This window comes from Malaclemys terrapin, chromosome 17, assembly GCF_027887155.1.
Source record: "Malaclemys terrapin pileata isolate rMalTer1 chromosome 17, rMalTer1.hap1, whole genome shotgun sequence".
NCBI lineage: Eukaryota > Metazoa > Chordata > Testudines > Emydidae > Malaclemys > Malaclemys terrapin.
In genome coordinates, this window is record NC_071521.1 from 12,966,412 (window position 1) to 12,973,648 (window position 7,237).

The 7,237-nt window shown below is 42.3% G+C and overlaps 1 protein-coding gene across 3 annotated transcripts in view; it reads right to left on the reverse strand.

Moving 5' to 3' along the window:
• The window catches only part of LRRC8A (leucine rich repeat containing 8 VRAC subunit A), a 29,731-nt gene that overhangs the window by 21,469 nt on the left and 1,025 nt on the right, over positions 1 to 7,237 (reverse strand). For all 3 annotated transcript variants that reach the window (XM_054007767.1, XM_054007765.1, XM_054007766.1), the window contains exon 2: positions 4,193 to 4,318. The gene's annotated coding sequence lies outside the window, so the exon portion shown is untranslated. The remainder of the gene's footprint in view (positions 1 to 4,192; positions 4,319 to 7,237) is intronic.

Consider the following 7,237-nt stretch of genomic DNA (forward strand, 5'->3'; position numbering starts at 1 on the left):
CAAGTTCTTCTGGAGGCGCCTTATCATCCTTCATTCCAGCTAAAATGAGAGGTTTACAATGGGGCATTTAGAATTAGAACAACTCCATTCCAAAGAGTTAGTGTTACCTCAGCCAGGAAGTGTAAAGCAGGGATTCTCAAACTGGGGGTCGGGACCCCTTCAGGTGGTCACGAGGTTATTACATGGGGGGGGGGGGCTGTGAGCTGTCAGCCTCCCCCCAAAACCCTGCTTTGCCTCCAGCATTTATAATGGTGTTAACTATATATTTAAAAAAAAAAATCACCTTAAATTTATAAGGGGGGGAGGTCAAACTCAGAGACTTGCTATGTGAGAGGGGTCACCAATACAGAAGTCTGAGACCCCCTGGTGTAAAGCATTAACACAGATACTCCATTTTCAAACTCAAGGGTGAAGATCGAAGGCAGCAAGTCAGCCTTCTGTTTTAAGACCCTGGGTTTTCCTTTTGAGGAGGACACCAGGTGCCAAATTTGAGCCCAGAATGAGATTAAATTAATCCCTCTGATTTGTGTTTTACACTGTGGAATTAACACACCCTTAGCAACAGCAACACAAGCCAGCAGGTTACAATGCAGCATTCATCTTCCCAGCCACGTAATCACCATTTCTGAATCACTGAGATAAACTGCCCTTACTAAGTAGTGGCTGCTGACACACTGTTTGCATTTTTCGTAGGAGTTCCAAGTGAAGTCCAGCTGCTGATAGCCAGATGGGTAGATTCTCATGCAGCCAGTCACCGATGGCGTGGAACATTCATCAATTCCTGAGTTGCTGGTATGGTGGGTAGGAAACGGGCTGACTGAAGAGTTGCATTTCCTGTAAGACTCCTGGGGAGGAGAGGAATAATCCCAATCCAGCCCCAGAGAGCTGGACTACAAATAGCATTTGCCTAAGTGTTTCAGCAGGACAGCTACCCTCCAGAGGCAGCACTAGCAGCAAGTTCTTGCTCCATGTGACTCATGGTTGACTCAGCACACAAGCAAGCCTGCCCTGACAAGTACAGGGAAGAACATCTGCAGGAGAACAGAGAAAATCCAGATTGGAGCTTTGATCACATGATCTGATTTATGCCTTTCAGTGGCATTCCACCCCATCCTGGAAGGAAGTGAGCCAGGGAATTTGGTGTTATCAGTGCAGTCCACACACTGGAGCAACAATCCTAACATCAGCATGACGCAGAGCTGCACAAACCAGGGTGACTTCTGATGACTTACTAGAATGATGCAAGCCAAAGAGACAAGCACTAGACTGTGTGATCTTATGAATTATAAATATATAAATCAGTGACTGAAGCAGGCTATCCACAGCTAGTCTTTTCTTTTAGCTATGGGAAGTACAAGTGCTTCAAGGGCAGTGGAATTTTTCAGCCATCTTATTCCATCAGGATACTACATGTGCTTATGCAGAGATGTGATCTCTGCATTACTTTGAGGCTTTCAAGCACCACAGAGAAATTTAAATATAAACCTCTCAGTTTAAACCCAATGATGTAACAAATTCAGAGTAAGATTCACAAGGTTTATCTTCCATATAAATCATACACCCAAGAAGCAGGCAGGGGAATCTTGGACTGGTGTAGTGTCAACCCACCCTCAAATGCACCAGGCAAAATCATGATTTGTGCTGTTCAGATACCTAGACAGCCCTTAAGTCTCCTTTTCCTGACCATTAGGAATAACTGAATGAAGAGGACTTACTGGCATTTTGTGACTAGCTTCTAGGTAAAGGATAGGATCACTAAATTGGAATAGGAAGCGTCAAGTATCGAACTTTGAGATGGCATCTCCCCAAGCAGTCATTGAATTAACTATTCAGATCTCATAGTTTAACTGTGGAGAAGAGGAATGTAATCAGAAGGAAAGCAAGAGTGCAGCAGCTGATTTTAAGCTATAAGCAGAGGAAACCAGCAAAAATCTCTCTTGGTTGATAGATAACATGACCAGAGATCCACTCAGGATGGATAACCAGTGGTAAACGCAAGAAAGGCTGCTACAACAGGCTTGGACAGAGAGCAGCATCAGGAAGAGAAATAAGACACCAGCTTTCCTGTGATATGTAACCTCAGTCTTTCAACACCACAACAACAACAAAAAGGAGGAATAATCATATGATCACCTATTTGTCCTACAAGTCTTGCATTCAGGATATGGGTGTTCCAGAAAAAACAGACTCCTCAAGTATTCTAAATCCAGCAATTGACACATCAAGTTCAGATCACCACCAAACCTGTTCTCATTAGCAAGAAGCTATCAGAGTTCTGAACTGCCCCACATGGATCACCCAGAAGCCAATGAGGACAAAACTGGTAAAATGCTCTTTTACAAGGCTAGGGTGACCAGATGTCCCGATTTTATAGGGACAGTCCTGATTTTGGGGTCTCTCTCTTATATAGGCTCCTATTACCCCTCACCCTGTCCCAATTTTTCCACACTTGCTGTCTGGTCACCCTAGCCAAGGCCAGTATCAATGCCTTGCTGTGCACAGAGCCTGGGTCTTGAAGAAAAGCAGCTAGCACTACCTGCAATGTGTAAAGTTAATTTTGCAGTGAACACTGATGCTCAGTATGTAAGGAATAGGTGCTATTTTTACAACAGGGTGGGCATGGTGGAGTAGCTTTAGTCTCAAACAATTTGATAGCAACAACGAGAACTAAAAAGGGTTGCACAGACTAGCTAACTCAATTGGATTCCAAGTCACAATACAAACTATACACAAATAGTTTAAAAATGTCCCAAAAGCTTATAGGAAGGAGGCAGAGCCTATCAAAAAGACAGGCTGTCATAAATCTGACTTGATAACAGTTTGTACCTATTAAGCCTGTGCTACACCTCAACTGACTCATTTGGAGATATGTTATGCAGTCAAGAGGCTCACTACACTGCCTCCAGGTACCCCTTCTTTAAGGTACTAGCTGAGCTGGTGGTCTGTATCTGCCCCATGGTGTTAAAAATATATATATATATATATATTACACACACACACTCTACTTGTATACAACTTCTATAAACTTTACTACCTATACTGCAGTGCTCCCTTCCCAGTGTCCCTTTGTATCCTTTACCAAGTCCACCATTTATGCTTGGAACACCTCCCTCAAGTGCCAAACCAATTCTCTTAATTCAATGCCCCTTTTAACAAAATCCATCCATAAAGCCCAACAAGCCACTGAAGTAGAAGAAAGCTCCGCAGTGCAGTGTTCTGAGATTGGATGACATGCTGGCCACCCAGTAATTTGTTCATCTGAACTATACTGTAATTTACTGGGCAGGGATCATCTCTCACAGATTTTTAGTCCATCAAGCACACTGAGTACTCAATAGAATGTTAGAAGGGTTTAGACAGCCCATAGTCCAGAACATGGTTATCACAACCTCAGCCTTTAGCAGGATTAATTATCGGTAACAGTTCAAGATAAGGGCCAAGGACTTTGAGTGCCAGGATGGTATTTATGGTCTATTCAGAAAGAAGCAACATGCATTTTGATAACTAGGGTCAGTGAAACATCAAATACTTAGGGACTATGCAATTTTGTAGGTGATGCACAGTATTTCCAACAGCTCAGAACATGATCAGCATATGCAGAGGATTTTGCATTCGCTCTCATGGGTGAAGAGAACTAGACAGCCAAGGACTCTCAGAGCTAATAGCTGACATTCCTTGACTGGCCACAGAGTTTCCTTGCTAAGCTGCATGGAACTATTCACATCAGAGTGGAAAGCAGCCATTACCACAACAGTCTCAATTCATGCTTCCACATGGAGTGCATTACCAGGAATGGACCAAGAGATGCCTGTATGGTAATACAGTGGTTCAACACCCTTCTGCTTCTAGACATCCACTCCATTAGTCGGAGGATAGGGTCAGGTTCCTATAACTGGGAGGTGGACACTTATGGAATGGAGCACCATTCAAGTTATAACTGGATTGCTACATTCAGCTAACTCCTTCCATCTTCAAGCAGTGCCTAACGGGTAACAAGCCTGTAATCAACTCACTACTACTCTCTCCATCACCATCTGACCCGCACATCATTTTTATTTGGTCTCATGCCAGCCATGACCCATCTCTGCACTTGTATTTTGAAACAGCACTTGGACAGTCAACATTCAACTGGTACCACCAGGAATTTCACATCATTACAACTCCCCACTTAGGAACTGGACTGTAGCCTTACCCTGTGGCTGAGTTCTGCTATCTGCACTTCAATTCTCTGTGCTGGAAGAGGATGATGTCCGTATGTGCTGGATCCTGACAGAGCACAGAAACACTGCATTCCCCAAGCGCCATGGGAGCAACTTCCCTGAAATTAAACAAAGTCTTATCAGCAGAGAAAGTACCAGTGTCTAAGAGGCCCCAGGTTAACTCTGACAAGACCTTGAGAAAGGGTATCTGGTATGTCAGTATTTAAGTGACTTAAGTGGTCACACGGATCCAGGAAGAGACCCTCTAAGAAAGCTGGGAAGATCAGTGTCAAATAGAAATTTAGGAGGTGGCAACTTGGCTAGCTATCAGGGAGGATTCTCTCCAAGCTCTATTAGAATATAACAACAGCAAAAGCAGATATTACAAACATGTTTAAGAAAATCTGGGACATTTACTAGCATCCCACAACCTAATTGAGTCTACTTGATGGAAAGAGGTGACCCTGTTAGCAGCAGCATGGACTTTGTTCTCTTCATTTTAAATATTCTAGGTCTCTTTACCATGAAACTAGTGTAGTTATTTCTACAAGTGTTAAGGCCCTTGTAGAGGAGGAACAGGATTGCCTCACTGTAACAACTCCTCTGCCTGCTAAGGTTCTTTTCAGCCAGACAACTTTGAAGCCACTCTGAACACCACTATTGGACAAATCTTTGGAAGAGTTCACTCTTTTTTACTGTCCTTGTTTCAAGGTACAAGTGTTCAGTAACTAATCCACTTGCTTCAGTTGAGTAACTAGAAAGAGGATTATACTTATATTACTCCAACGAAAATGGGGGTTGGATCAGTGATTGCAACTTGCCGCCACTTGCAAAAATCAGAGTGAGATTTTTAGCTCTTTTTGCTGGTGGGCAGCAGGGGTTGGAACCATAGGCAAGGAGATGGACTTAGCTTTCAGGAGCTGATCTCCAACACGTCACTGCAGTGACAAAGCAGAAAAGGAGTTGAGGACTTCAGAACATGTCCAGCTCAAGAAGAGAAGGCATACAATCCAGGGTTGGAAGAGGCAGGATGGTGAGGAATCAGATTGAAGGAGGAAATGGGGAAGATACTCAAGAATCCAAGGATTATGTCCAGAGGGGGTCTCCCTATTTCTATTCCTCAAATTTACTTTAAGAAATTCAATAATATTTTCAAAACATTTCTTTGGGGGTGCGGGTAAGAAACCCTAGACTGGTTCAAGACAAATCAGAGCTCCTCCTATCTCTGGAGTTATAGAATTTTTTGTTAAACCAGGCATCTTTGTGGCTGTCAGATATGACTGCACAGACCCCAACTTGGATTCAGACTGAATGAGAATTAGTATATTCTCTCCCTTTTTCAGGCACTGTATGATCGAATTTGTATAAATTTGATGGCTCTAGAGTTCCCACAATAATGGGTGTGAAGCAAGCTTGGTCAAACTTGGCTAGAAAGTTCTGCTTCCATTCATGGTAAAATGGTCCTACGGAGCAGTGCTATCCTTAATTGATGGGAAAACCTTGATGTGGAGGCATTGGATGGAGAGAGGAATGATAACTGTGATGCAGCTAATTGACAGCAATAAATTTAAACCATTTGTAGGTCTTCAGTGACAATTTTGCTTGCCCTGCTTCAGAGCTAGAAATAATTTAATTGGATCTATTTACAAATGTATTTGGGCTGGATGCATTGGGAGCTCCAGAACTTATTATGTGGAGGAAACTTCCTGGATTTATCTGGCCAACGGTACCCTTTTACAACTGTCTAGCCCAAAAAGCTCAGCCAAAGATTGATAATTTCAGAGTTGCTTAGAACAGAGATTTGATACACAACTCTCTGACCCAATGGAATACAATCATATCTAATGTTAAAAAAGCCACTATAGACCTGAGACTACATCTTATTCACAAAAAGACACTTTTTCAAATATGCTGGTCCCCCCAATAGGTTAATAGTAATGGGCCTCAAATGCGGACTGCTGTTGGATATGTAGTTCCCTTGGTGCTACTTTAGTTTATATGTTTTGGGAATGCCCCGTATCAAGAATTTCTGGTATGAGGTAGGTCAAAGGATCAATTTGATATTGACACTAAATTGGAGCCCTTCCCATTAAGTTTCATTCTTTGATATATTCCTGATACCTGGTGTTTATTTGGTAACAAGGCAGCATGGTTCCAACATTCATGCTTTGGTTGCTAAAAAAATTAATCCTGCAAAAATGGAAAAGTTGATCCCCACCAAACATTGATGCCTGACTTAGTGATATGGCTGTCCCTTTTTAGAGGTCTAGGATTATCTTCAGGGTCTGCATTAGCTATGTTCCTTCCCCTCCCTTCCCTAATCCTAATCATTTTTCTTTATTCTGTGCATTATGATTAATCTGGTATTTTGTCATATTTGGAAAGATACATACATTATTTAAAAGATAATCCAACAATGCATTCCCTGATCCCAATTCACATAAAGTAAAATCATGTATCTATGGTATGTTATTTTAATGCTGGTGTAGACCATGAATGTGGTTGCTCCTACAAAATAATTAAAAAGGACCTCTCCAAAGTCTTCACCCCATAGTTTCTTGCATTTCTTAAGCTTCCCAATTTCCACTGTGGCTGGGTACCTCAAATATTTTTAGTGTTTTATTGACCTGACCTTCATTTAGATCACATCCTCCCACAAAAGACTAGTATGACCCCAGCACAGTTGGCAGATGCAGCAACAGGGCACCCTGTTATTGTCATTGAGCTCTCTGCTTTGAGTACACATGATGCGCAGTTCACACAGCATCCTACTCTGCTTATTATAAGCTACTATAGCAACACCTCCCCCCCCCCCCCCCCCCACATCCTCCAATTCTGAGAACTGTTCTCTACAAAGCAGGTTGGAAAAGCAACAGCGTCAACCTCTTGATGCCCATATTGCCAAGAAAGATGTGGAGAACAGACTTCCTTCCCTCACCAAGAGGTCTTTCAAAGCCCAAGCTAAACATTAAGACTAATAGCCACCTATATGTATTTTAAGTCTCATTTGCTTAACACTATAAATACAAACAGATTTT